The sequence below is a fragment of the Barbatula barbatula genome (assembly GCF_947034865.1).
Source record: "Barbatula barbatula genome assembly, chromosome: 5".
Taxonomy (NCBI): domain Eukaryota; kingdom Metazoa; phylum Chordata; class Actinopteri; order Cypriniformes; family Nemacheilidae; genus Barbatula; species Barbatula barbatula.
Window position 1 is genome coordinate 14222345 of NC_136769.1, and position 13320 is coordinate 14235664.

A 13320-nucleotide genomic window follows, 5' to 3' on the forward strand; every position below is an offset into this window, starting at 1 on the left:
CTTCTTTATAAAAAAAAAACCTTACTAACCTCACTATTCTTAGCTTTGTATACTGTGCTAGGCTTTAATGGACTAGTTTGATGCACTTATATAATTTGTTGCCTTGTTATAATTGCTTCCAATGTTTCCTCATCTGTAAGTCGCTTTGGATAAAAGCGTCTGCTAAATGACTAAATGTAAATGTAAATGTTGAATAAAAAATCTAAATCAAAGTCTGATTGCTATTAAATATAGAATAAACAATGGTGGATGCCAATTACTTTGGTCAGTTTCAAGTTATTTCAGAGAAAATAGTGCATTCTTCGTTTTTTTGTGGGGGAGAACCAACAAATTTGAGCACGTCTGTATACTGTATGACTGAAGCAGTTTAGACACATGAAGATCCTTTTGACATGTTGGCAAAAATGTGTTTTTGCACAGTGTAGGTGTAATGACATTTTATGCCCTTTCAAGAAAGCCCTCAAGATTTTTTCTTTAACACCTTTTTACAATATTGAATTATTTTGTAATGTAGTTAACATTAATGTTACATATTTCCTGGTTAAAGGAAGCAATTTCACCCTTTTAAGTCCTTGCCCAGGAAGCATGCATCAAATCAAATTTAATCAGGTTTGATATTTGTTATGCATTCATGCGTCTGTGTGCTTTTAAACAGTTCAGTCCTCCGTGTCTGATGCATGATATAGACGCTATATTTTACTCATCGAAGGTGGAGTGTGATGCGCAGAGAGAGAGAGAGAGAAATGAGCACGTGGAGCGTGTGAGCTGATGAGATGATGTATACGCCTGGGGCTGAGAAAAGGGAAATGAAACTGGCATACAGATGGTTTTTTCCTCTGCCTACAGCTGTGCACAGCTAATGTAACCCAGTTACCATAATGAAATGAAATGAAGTAGCTAGCACTTCATAAAAGCCAAACCCGAACCTCAGCTGTAACCTGGCAAGAAAGCAGGGGCTTACTTTAATCAATGGTGATAATGCAGAACAACAATAGCTCTGGTCCTTTGGTTTACTCTTTATGTGTATGGTGAAGGGGGGGGGGGGTGTCTAGACTGAACTATTCTCTTGAGAGAAATAAAAGGCTTGCAATAAGACCTTCAATGTTTGACTTGCCTAAATTTTGCTATATTCGCCCATCATTGCAGGGATATGAACCTAGTGAAATTACTCTTTTTATAATAGCTCTGAATATATGTGGAAGGGGGAGATGGGCTAGTTACATAGGACGTCATCACAAAGTCTGTATCCCATAATTGTATGTTTCAAAACTTGTTTTAGGGGTTTTGTGAATTTGTTTCAAGCATATTGTCCAAAACCCTTACATATAATGTTCTCCCAAACTAACGCTCTAATATACATTTTTTCAGGTAAAAACCACCATTGACAACACAAACAGAATTTTTTTCTTGGGCAAAACTGTAAAATGTAGTTGTATTAATTGAATTGGACATGGCAGACACAGCAAACAAGGTAAAATCCAAAAGCACAAGACTACAGACATGAGGGCATGATAAAGGTAACCAACTTGGGATAATTAACAATAGGAAGGTGTGGGGAATGAAACACTGATGGGAAGCTTGAAGAGGAAACGAGAGGGGCAGGGTCATAGACGAGACCGGAGAGAAAGCACATTATGTGACTGACAATAATGTGTTCTCTCCACACAAAACAAATCTGTCATGATCCTGCCCCAAGACTAGAAAAACCTGACAAGTAGTGGCAGAACCATGACAAATACATTGTGTTGTTCAGAATTATTATTTTTCTTTTATGCCCAAAATTAATCAGGATATTAAGTAAAGATCATGTTCCATTAAGATATTTTGTAAATGTTCAACCCGAAATATATAAAAACTTTATTTTTGTGAGTGGAGGATGGCCTACAGTTTCTCTGATTAACAACTTCAGAGGCAATTTTCTCAATATTTAGATTTTACTGCACCCTTTGATTCCATTGTTTAAAACAGTTGTATCTCCACCAGATATTTTCATATCCTAACCATCCATATTTCAACAAAACGCTGAATTATCCAGCTTTCATATGAGACAAAAAATGTACCCATAAGACTTGTTTTGTTTCCCAGGTTCACAAATGTGTTGAGAGTGGTTTATTGTTCCTAAGCTATTCAAATCACTTTCCTCAAAAGCATATTGACAGGCTGAGCATCCTGGCAGCTGAAATTTTTGCTTCAGATTTTTGCCAAGCAAAACTGCTATTTAAAAAAATGTTTAGCAGGTGAAAAGCAGTGACTGGTCCTAATTCAATAATCACAAGGGTGGACAGTTAAAACAGTGGGTCACAGCGCTGAAGTGCTTTTTGATTACATCAAACACAGCTCAGCGTGTGAATTAACATCTCAAAAGGGCAAAATGGCTTGTGACATCCCATTGTGAGGGAATTGACTGCATTTCTACAAACCTGTTCTTTAAAGTTTGGCTCCTCACCAACGGACAATAACAATAGAGAACCGCAGCACCGATTGTCTCCTGCATGCTATGTTTGCATTGTTTCATTCAAGCCTGGTTGGATGTAATTGTTACAAAAGGCTCCTGTGAATAGTACAGTGTGTCAGGAAATGTTGCTCTTGGTTTGTATGCAGTATGATAATCGCTGGTCTTTACATTGCTGTATAGAGTATTATTATATTATTACAGGGTTGAATTGGATTTCAGAGAAAGGTTGAAAAACTTCAGTGTGATCCTCTTAAAGGGATAATTCACCCGAAAAATTTTATTTAATTTCAGACCTGTATAATTTTCTTTCTTCTGCAGAACAAAAAAGATTGTATTTTGAAGAATTTTGGCAAACAAACAGCACCGGTTCCTATTCACTTCTATTGTCCGGACACAAAAGCAATGCATATATCACCGTTGTTCAATTAATATGATTAAATAATCATAATGTGATCAATAATAGGGAGTAAGGAATGACAGAAATTTCCATTTTTGGGGGAACTTGTTTGACAACTTCAAACATTTATATAAAATGTAGAAATGTAGAAACATGTATATAAAAGGTATATAAATAAAATGTATAAAGTAAACAAGTGTTTTTGACATATGTACCGGTAAATGCCAGATAACCCATTTGTAAAGAACAAAATAAAAAGTCAGAACCTCTTTACCAACACCAAAAAAATATTGTATCTGTTTTAATATAAATATATATATATGTGTGTGAAAATTGCATTCTTTGTGTCATGAATTATGCAAACATCTATGTAGCTCTAGTCACCATCATATCGGTTTCATTAATAATTGTTATCCCTCTTCATCTGTTTGCTTCATGTTTTGAAACAGCTGGTCTCTTGCGGTTTGAGCCGGTAATTGTCTGGTAGACCATCTTGGACAATTAATAAATAATCTACCAGCTGATCTTGCCAGTTTAAAAAGGTCTTTTGGTACCTGCTATTGACCAGTCTATTGAATAAAGCATAAGGATCCTTAAAATAATTTAGGTGAATGATAAATAAATATTGTAATGTTGTATATCTATTAGTCAGGACTTTAAAACGATGTTAGTCTTTACTGTGGAGGCTAGTAATTTGCCTACTGTATATTCAATTAACCTCTGTTATGCTTCTGCAGATCTGAAGGTCTTATTGCTCACCCAGACCTAACATAATTCATAAGCAATTCAGACCACATCATGGTCAGCTGCAGGGCATAAGAGTGATTCAGCACCCAGCTTTGTCCAGGTTTGCATTTCTCTTTTAATCTTGGGCCAGCCGAACAAGTTCAACTGAAATGTGTCATTATCAAAATACTGTCCAGCTGGCTAAGATGGTACCAATGGGCATGTTTTCATGGCTTTTGGTATTTAAACAGTAAACTCATAGTTTGCACAAAAAGCAGCATTTCATGTGTTTAATTTTTATATTATACTGTGTTCTAAACGTTGTTAATGTTCTAAATAACATACATTTTTACAATCATATCTTATCAGTCATAGATATTGAAATTGTAGGTATATACATATATATCCCCAGGGGAGCATATCGGCACGACACATGGCTTGATCTAATGGGATTGTAGCATCGCATCCAGTGTGGACAACATTTGTATTTATAATGGGTTGCATCACGCTGCGTCCGGTGTAGACATGGTGTTAGAAATTATAATTATAAATGATTATTCTTAAAAATATTTCTTTGAAAATTCTGTTATTATGTCACTTAAATTGCTTTTAAAATGGAAAGAAAACAAAAATCTGATATATTTTATCTTTTTACGCTAAAATAAACTTAAAAATACATTATACACATTCCTGCAACTGTTTGAAATTATGTAGTGGATTTTAATCTGTGCATCAAAGTAAGGTTTTCACTTTTCACCATTCTGCACTGTCGCAAGACATCCTGGTGTTATTTAAGATGAGCTTCATCTCGTTGATGTGAAATGTGTTCCTATGAAATACTTCATTATATACCCTAGAGCAGACTATGCTGTGTACACTCTAATAATTTTTTTGCTATTTAGCACTAAAAGTCATTCTTTTAGTCTCATAATCACACCGGAACCAGCACTTGGTGCTTCAGTGGTTCTTTGGGGTGACCAAGGTGCTATAGTGTTTCTGTGTAAAGCCCCTGCATGGTTCTTCATCGGTTGCACTGAAGCACCAAAATATGGTTCTATATAGCACTAAAAGTGGTTCCCCTTTAATTACAATGCAAGAACCACCATTTGTTTTTAGAGTGTAGTTTTTCAGTCAGTGTGCAAGTGCGTGAAGAATCGTTCCCCCTTTCACCCAGTTTGCCTGCCTGATTGTGCCTGCAGCCAACAGCCGACACATCTCTATCAGACCAATCAAAACATTTAACTGAAGAAGTAACCTGCTCCAATCATGTGCTTCTATTGATTAAATATTTATACTTTGATATATTTTTTATGGTTCAGACTGCTATCCATCTCAAAATATCTTATAACGCATTTGAACTTGGACTTTTCATAATCATCAAGCTGCCCCATCTGTAGAAACGGTAGACGTGACCAAGTGTAAATACTCTCTGCAGATAGAGGAGAGGAAAAACAAACATACGAGAGCAGACGGAAGATGCTGTTTCATTCTCACATCCTTATTTACAGAAATCGGAGCTACAGATAATGAATTACCATTTCCTCCAGTGTGTTTTATACATTACTCTCAACAGGCAATTATGAGCCCCCCCTTCCCAAAATAATGAGGAGGGGGTGTTTACGGAGGGGTCATTATGTAACGATTTGCCTCCATTCATTAAATCCTAATACATTCACATTCATTTATAATTAACTACAATGCATCGCCTTTGTAATTGTTTTGGTAGTTTAGCAAATGCCTTTTGAACAAATTGAAGCCTGTGTAGCTGGCAGTCTTCAGCAAATAATCACACTTGTCTTGTTTTGTGTCCTGTTTTCATCTGGTATTCACACCCATCCTGAATGCATTGATGAAAAGTAGGCAGCAGTATATGGATTTACACTTTTTTTATCACTGAAATCACATTGTAGTGTAAAAACATTTCCGTCTGGTTTGTGTATTAAAGCCCCGCGAACAATGGATTCAACCATATGTTGTTGAAGTCATAGGCACATGGTACATGTACAAAGGTACATGGACACAGTGTTTAATTGCTAATTGGCTGCTGTTTAAAGGCTGAAAGGTGTACTGTAGTCAGTCTTTGTTTGCGTATCTGGGAAAATAAGCAGACAAACTGTATGAGATACCCAGCAGATTTCCTCTATGCCAATTATCTGATTGCATTTTTGCTGTCCTGTTTGTTGTTTAATACCATGCGTTTTTAAAATAACCAACAAGGTAGTCTAAATTGATATTTGATTGTCAAGACATGATAATTTGCAAGTTATTAGATAGTGTCCTTGCAAGTCGATTTAGTCACTTTGCATTATTTAAACGCTGATAGTGACAGGAAATGAACTAGGAATCATTTTGAGTCGGTACCCATTGTCAGGACTCAGGACAGGTAGGTTTGTAACTTTATCCTCCGGATGAATAAATAATCTTCCCCTGTACGATCTTATAGCTGCTCAGCATGTCAATGCTCTGAGAACAGGGATTTTTCCACTCCTTGTTTTCTCTAGAGACCGAGGAGCTGTAGAGGTCTGAAAAGGAATCCAATGCTGTTTTTCCACTGTGAGTTAAAACCGTTGTGTCTAATGTTCATCTTAATTGGATGGACGATGTTTTTCATACTAACAGAAGTTTCTGAAACAATAGCTCTGCATACACCCACACAATTGATTAAATTGCACTATTCACTCAGCCTGTAATGCAAAGATTTCTGAATGATCAATAAAAGAACAGAATTTTATTTGCAAAAAATCATGCTTTTTTATTGTGTTAGTTAGCTGTTTTTTAAGTTATTATCAATCAAAATAACCAAATTAGTGTTTGAGATATTATTTTAGAATCCACAATAAAAACAAATTAACTCTTTAAATACAGATATGTGAATATATAATGTAATAGAAAGATTTACATTAAACCCATAAAGCATGTTAAAGCATGTTCAAAATATGAAAAAGCTGTTTTATTTTTCTGTGATCTATTCAGATCTATAAAGTCCTTCTTCTTTTACAAAATGATGGCTGAAATAAACAACAGAATTAAACATCAATTCTTTAACTAAATTAAAAATGTTACGAAAATCTGTAATTTTGAGTGTCAGTGTCTTATTTTTTATTTTACTACAAATAATGTGCATTGTATCGAATCGTGAGCTGAGTGTATGTTACACCCTCGAAACAATGCTTTTAGATACGTATATCCATTCAATTCATTTGAAAACTAACGTCACCAAAATGAAAATTTAATTTATTTGTTGTGATTTTTACATGGTTTACATGTTATGAAAATGGCTAATTCAGTAAGATTTCACAGATAAAGATGAAGGTTAGCGCATCTGCTCATGTTTTACTTGCAGGATAAAATCTGGAAACTACTCAATATAAACCCTGAGAGTGTAGATGCTCATTAAAAGTGGGCTCTGGAAAATTCACAGCCACTCAGATCTCCCTGTGATTTGCTACAAATATCATAGCATTTGCCCTGTAATGAGTGAAGTTGCATTGAGGAGCTTACTGTAATTAGGAAACATCTGTTCTGGTTTGACACCATTGTACCCAGATGTACCCAGCAGTTCATGACTGAAGGGCCCTTGAGCAAGGCACCTTACCCCTGATTGCTCTGCAGTAATGTGCCACTGTAGAAAAAAAGACTACTTGGAAGTCGCTTTGGATAAAAGCGTCTGCCAAATGAATAAATGTAAATGTAAATCTCTCAGAAGCTAACAGTTACATTATTTAGTCATCGTTAACAAATGTTACTAATTTATTACATTTTTATCAGATCACAGTAAATGTTCAATCAATTGAAAAATTATGTTTTGGAATTGTATGATTTATATCTTGAATCCCTGAGGTTTCCATTGATCCTAGTTAAAAACCTTGACTGTACAGAATATAATATATCTTGCATATGTTTCAAAATAACAGCTGAATAAGTCAAAACATACACACATCACCAATTGTGTGTGCCAACTATTGTCACCGCACTCTGCGTTGAGCAGCAGCATGCAGATTTGAATAAAACCAATTTGTGCAGTACAATGAATATTTCAATTTCTAGCAGACAGCTTTAAAAGGAAATCTGCATGGAAAGCTGATGGTTTCATACCAATTTATTTCTGTAGTAGCGTTTTTCCCCTGCCTGTGCTCACCCCCCACTCGCAACTCGTAGATTGGATCTTTGAGAATTGAATTGAGTTGGTCCGGAGAAACATGATGCATTACATTGCCTGTCTGCTCTGCTGTTTCCACGGCAACGAGCGTCACATTGGCTGGCCCAACTGCGTGCGCGTTCTGCAGTAATGAGCACCTGGCAAGATGCCAGGGCGACGTCCACTCAACCTCATCCTTGAAACGAAACAACATTTTCCAGCATTTCCAGCTCATGATTCACAGATTCGCTCTGCGTATTTCACTGTGAAAGCGAGCTCGCATCCGAGTCCCGCAGAGCACTCTTCTACCTCCTTTTGTCTGTAATGATTACAGTCACATTGTATTGTCCTTTTGGCTCACTTTTGTGTAGAGGAATCGGTCAAAGGATGACTTTTATACTTTTCCTGTAGTTAGTTCCTGTTGTTTATCATCTTTGCCTCCCATCATAATTGCAGGATCCTAATTTATTTCCAATATGTTTAATAGTGTTACATTCACATATATTTTACGTCTCTTTCTCTGAATGAAAGAAAAAAACTTCTTTACAATGATACTATGAATATAAATGAATACAGATAATGCTAGAGCTGTTTTTGACTGCTGGAATCCTAGTTATGTTAATGCTAATCTAGCAAATTAGCATGTCAAGCGGTTGCTGTTGTCTTTCTCCTTACATGCCAGACAGAGATGCCTGACCTGTAGTGGAAAGTCTTTTGTTATACTAAATAAAAACACATGCATGTGATTCAGAACCTGGGGCTATGTGACACCCTTTCCAACTCCTGTCCATAGAAAAAAAGATGTGCTGTTCCCCAATAAAGTATTTATAGGTAAGCTAAACACATTATTCGACACATACATTTTTGGGGGTGGAAGAGGGTGAAATTGTTGCCCTCGGTCTCTCACCCTGTTTACACTTACTTTAACACCTGGGTCCTGCGATAAAACCAGGTGTGAACTGCATCCTGATGCCTCACTAAAATAAAAAACTTCACAAATACGATGTAAGTTAAATGCATAACCTTTCTTGTGTGCATACAAGTCTTTTCCCACAAGTATTAAAAAAACGGTTGTTTAAAACGTATGTGACTTTATATTGACTCTTTCTTATGTGGAACACAAAAGAAGATATTTTGAGAAATATGTGTTTACATTTGGAAGTTAATGGTTTCCAACATTCTGCAGAAGTAAGAAAGTCATATGGGTTGTAATGACATGAAACGATGAAAAATTTTAAGCGACTTACACTGCATTTTACTTTACATTTTTATAAGTATGTGGGTGAACTATCCCATAAACAGAACATATTCGTAACATGTAATGGCAAAGATCATGTGAAGGACATTTGAAGTTAGTAAGGAGTTTATTTAAAATATGACTTTTACTCATGTCAAATTTAAAAGATTATTATTTGGAAGTAACACATTTGTGCTTTTCCTTCACTTTTGTGCTTTAGCAAAATCCATTACACTGACATAGTAATGTGTATGGTCTCATACTTTAAGATCATCCGCACAACAAACACAAGTTTTTTATAGACATTTATTAATATAGAAAGTGTAAAAAGGACCATTGTGACCATGCTATAGTGTTCTTATTTGCTTTCTTGGACTTTGTGTCTTGAGATCTCAAGTGGATTCACATGAAAGGGGCCATTTCCTTTTTCTTGGCTTCATCACATATGAATCACTTATCTGTGATTCAAGATTCTGTAAGATGGCCAAGTGGCCAGGTAAGACTATCTATTCGTTAGAGGGGCCTCTTTCATGTGGGGTTGGAGCTGAGACAAGACAATGTTTTCTCCCTGGGAAAGTATGATAGATGGCTGTGGAAGACAGGCAGTCTGCTCATTAGAGATGGCGTGAGAGCTGCAGACAGCTATCTGGAGAGAGAGAGAGAGAAAGGGAGAGAGAGGCCTCATTAAGGCCCCAATGAGCTCCACTCATCTCTCCAACCATTGGCTCTGGATACTTCCATCCCTAAACCCCAGTGTCTGTTCTGCCAAGGTGAGGTGTGAAAGGAAGCAATACTCAAAATGCAACTTTAAAGATAAGTAGAGGTGGTAAATCTCAAGCAGATGGTCTAAAGTTTGTTCCATGTACAGGTCAGGTAAATAGTGAGGCTTTCTCAGTCAAGTATGATTCATCAAATGATGAGTAAATTGTTCAAATGAGTCCAATATAACCTTTCCGATGTGAATGAGGTGCTCGAAACACAAGGCTTGCAAATCTGCCAGATTGTGATAGTCTGCTACACTCTCCACAACATACTGTTTGTCTCAGATCTGGCCTGAAATATGGGAATTGTGCCGTGCACAGGTGTGTGTGTGACATTACCAGATTTCAATAATTCCTAAATAAAAATAGGGTTTTATAAGACTGTGAGAGAACAGCACACTGTATATATGTACCATAGTGGGGCACATAGTGTGAGCTATTTCTATGGACACTGCAATAGAGTATCTTTCATTTACTCCCGTTCACAGCAAAACACCCCCCCCCATATAGAAGGAACACAAGCATTTCATCTTTGTTATGGATCTTAAAACAAGTCAGTTTAGATAAATCACAAAGGGAAACCGTTTTAAGGCATGACACTTTTGTAAGACATCTCTTATTTACTTTAACATTCATCCTGTACTTATCCTTAAAGTGTGTGCATAGAGAATGAAGCATCACAAGTCTGAGCTGAGATGCATGCCTCGCAGATGAATCGCTTTACACAGATAGGTGTGAATTATTGAGATGCAGGGTGGGATGGGCACATGCAAATTAATCTCATTTGGACTGGAGCAAAGTTTTTGAATGGAGCTCATTCTGGCTGAAAACCCCTCCATCTAATATATATACTGCATGCATACATGAATGACAATAAGATCTGACTTCAGAGTGTCATTTGCATGTTTATATTGCTTTCGTGTGAAAAGACTTTGGTAGGTCTGAAACAATGAGTCTGTGAAGACAGAGATCATCACACATGTGTAAATATTAAAGCATAGCGCAAAAAATATATGTTTTAGGGTTAAATAAATGCATTCTTGTTAGATAGTGTACAGTTGTGATCGGTAATACTTTGGCTAAATCATTTCTGTAAAACAACTGCACAGAGAGTTCTTCATGCATGCATTCAAGAAAAGTCATTTTTAGAACCAATATTTAAGTTTTTTTGTACGATTTTGTAGATTAAATGCAACAGAGCTACTCTTTTCTTTTACGTGATAAATATTGGTGACAATTTGACACATATAACAGTGTGATGACTGTTTATATGAAAACACACAACAGCAGGTTTTTACTCTACAGCTGATGAAGCAGTTGTGTGTATTACCATTTATTAATGATAGAACGTGTGGCTGTGTGAAAATGATAAATGTTCTGGAGAACAGTGGTCTGATAGATAAATCGAGCCTGAAAGCGCAGCAGTGTAGGCTGACCTGAGAACAGTCAGACAGGTAATTGGTTGGATGCAGAGTGTAATTCAGCTCTAACAAATCCCCTTCACAGCTGCCACCACGTCTGAGAGAGTGACTCTTGGGGGATGGGTGAGAGACATATAGAGATTGAATATAATGATGGGGTAGTGGAGGAATTGGGATGGTGAGGCTGTAGGTACATTGGGGGACCCATGAATAATGAGGGTTATGGAAACAGAGATAAAATAAGAATTAATGACTGTAAAAGGAGAAACAAGTATAGACAATACTTAAAATGAGTGATATCACAAGTTCAAACATTTTTTTATGGTTTATATACTCTAGGTATTATAGCTATAGTGAATATGCATTATTTTGTTAATGAAAGGTTTTGCTGATGAAACAGTTTTTTAGTGTATTTCATTTTGGAATGTAAAACCATAAGAACGGGTTGGATGGCACACTATTTGCTGCAAACCGAGTGATTTTTGAAAAAGACTATGAGAGCCAAAGCCAGCCATGTATTTGTCATGCAAAGCTGTTCCCCTCCTCCTGGCCTGTCTGCCCGAACACAATGCATCTGCCTGCGTTCCCAGGCTCCCCTTGCTCTCTGTGTCCTGGGGGGGGGGAGTAGCCCACTGGCCCTGACCAAACTGACCCTTGTCCTACTGCAGCAAACTCGCTCAAATGCAGCTGGCCCTCGACCTCCAGTGATCATCAATATTCATGCCTCATTCAAAATTCATTCTCAGCACCACGGACGCTGAGATCAGAACGGTGGTGTTACATTCTCATTTCAAGATTATAAAGAGACAGACTTGACAAAACTTGTCTTGGGTCGAATTTTATTCCTGATGGTTATTCTCAGATTGAATTAAAACATTATATTTAAGTCTGAACAGTACAAACGTAAGGAACATTAAATTGGTATTGTGTTTGAGTTGTGTTCTAATATAATTATTATTTTGTCGTTAAAGATAATGTTTACATTAATTAAAGCAGCATAATATGTCTGCATTGTAGCCCTGCTCCATTTCAAAATAAGAAAAGCACTTGAAATACCTGTTTACATTTTTTTGTCAAACGGACGATTACACTCAAATTGGAAAGAAAATGACATTGTGATATAAATTTGGTGATGTTAATGAAATGATACAATGACAATAAGGTGCTTTCAGTTTGGAGAAGATTCAATTGACAGTCATTTCTGTGTGATTACTGCCTATTGAGGCAGAATGAACACCTTCAAAAGGAGAGCGTAGCTGTACCGTTTTTAACTGTGTGACACTGCTTTGTCTTCAAAGTTAAAACGCAGGCAAATTCCACACTGAAGGCTGGACTGCATCTATATTGTTGCAGATGTATTTAGGTTTTCCCTTCCTGTACTTGGTTGTATGGTGAGGCGTGCACTGTAAACCAACAAATGAAAAAGAACAAGTCACTTTTGTTTGGGTGGTTATGCTTTTCCCAGAGGTGTTGTAGATCAGAGCTTATTTACAGAATAGTATTTGACATCTGTGTCTTCGTTGCACATTGCCTAACATTAATCAGTCTGACACTAGCAGGTTATTGATTGTTTTAGTCTGTGCCGATTCATCTTGCACGTTGGTCAACATTTTGTAACTTATATTATTTTGAACAGCTGGTATGACATCAGTTTGTTTTTATGCTGACAGACAGTTTACATATTATCTAAATATTCATCTCTTATTATGAAGTCATTATTTTTCCGTGTGTAATATAAACTATTTTCGTTTCATATCATATTACATTATAGGCTACTTATATACCCTTAACCTTGTATCATTAACATATTAGTGGTATAGTAAAGTCACCATGATGAGTCCTCTGGCATAAACAGCTTACACTAGTCTTAGAAGTTAGTCATCTAATACTTTTCTTCAAGGCTAGTCGTGGCTTCTTTAACTCAGTTACTCAAAAAGGTAGAATGGACATTTTAAAGTACAACCGATTAGTCCTGACTAATTCAGTGAGACTAGTTGTTAAGACTAACACAGAGGCTAAGTTTATGCAACTGGGATAACGATTCTGGTTGTGATTCAAACACTAGTAAGTTGCCTGCCTAGACAGCATTACTAGGCATCAAAGATGCGTCGAAAGCCAGATCAGCTTACAAACTCACAAGTGTAGCTGTTTCGCAACGCGCACATGATGCACAAAATGCATTATA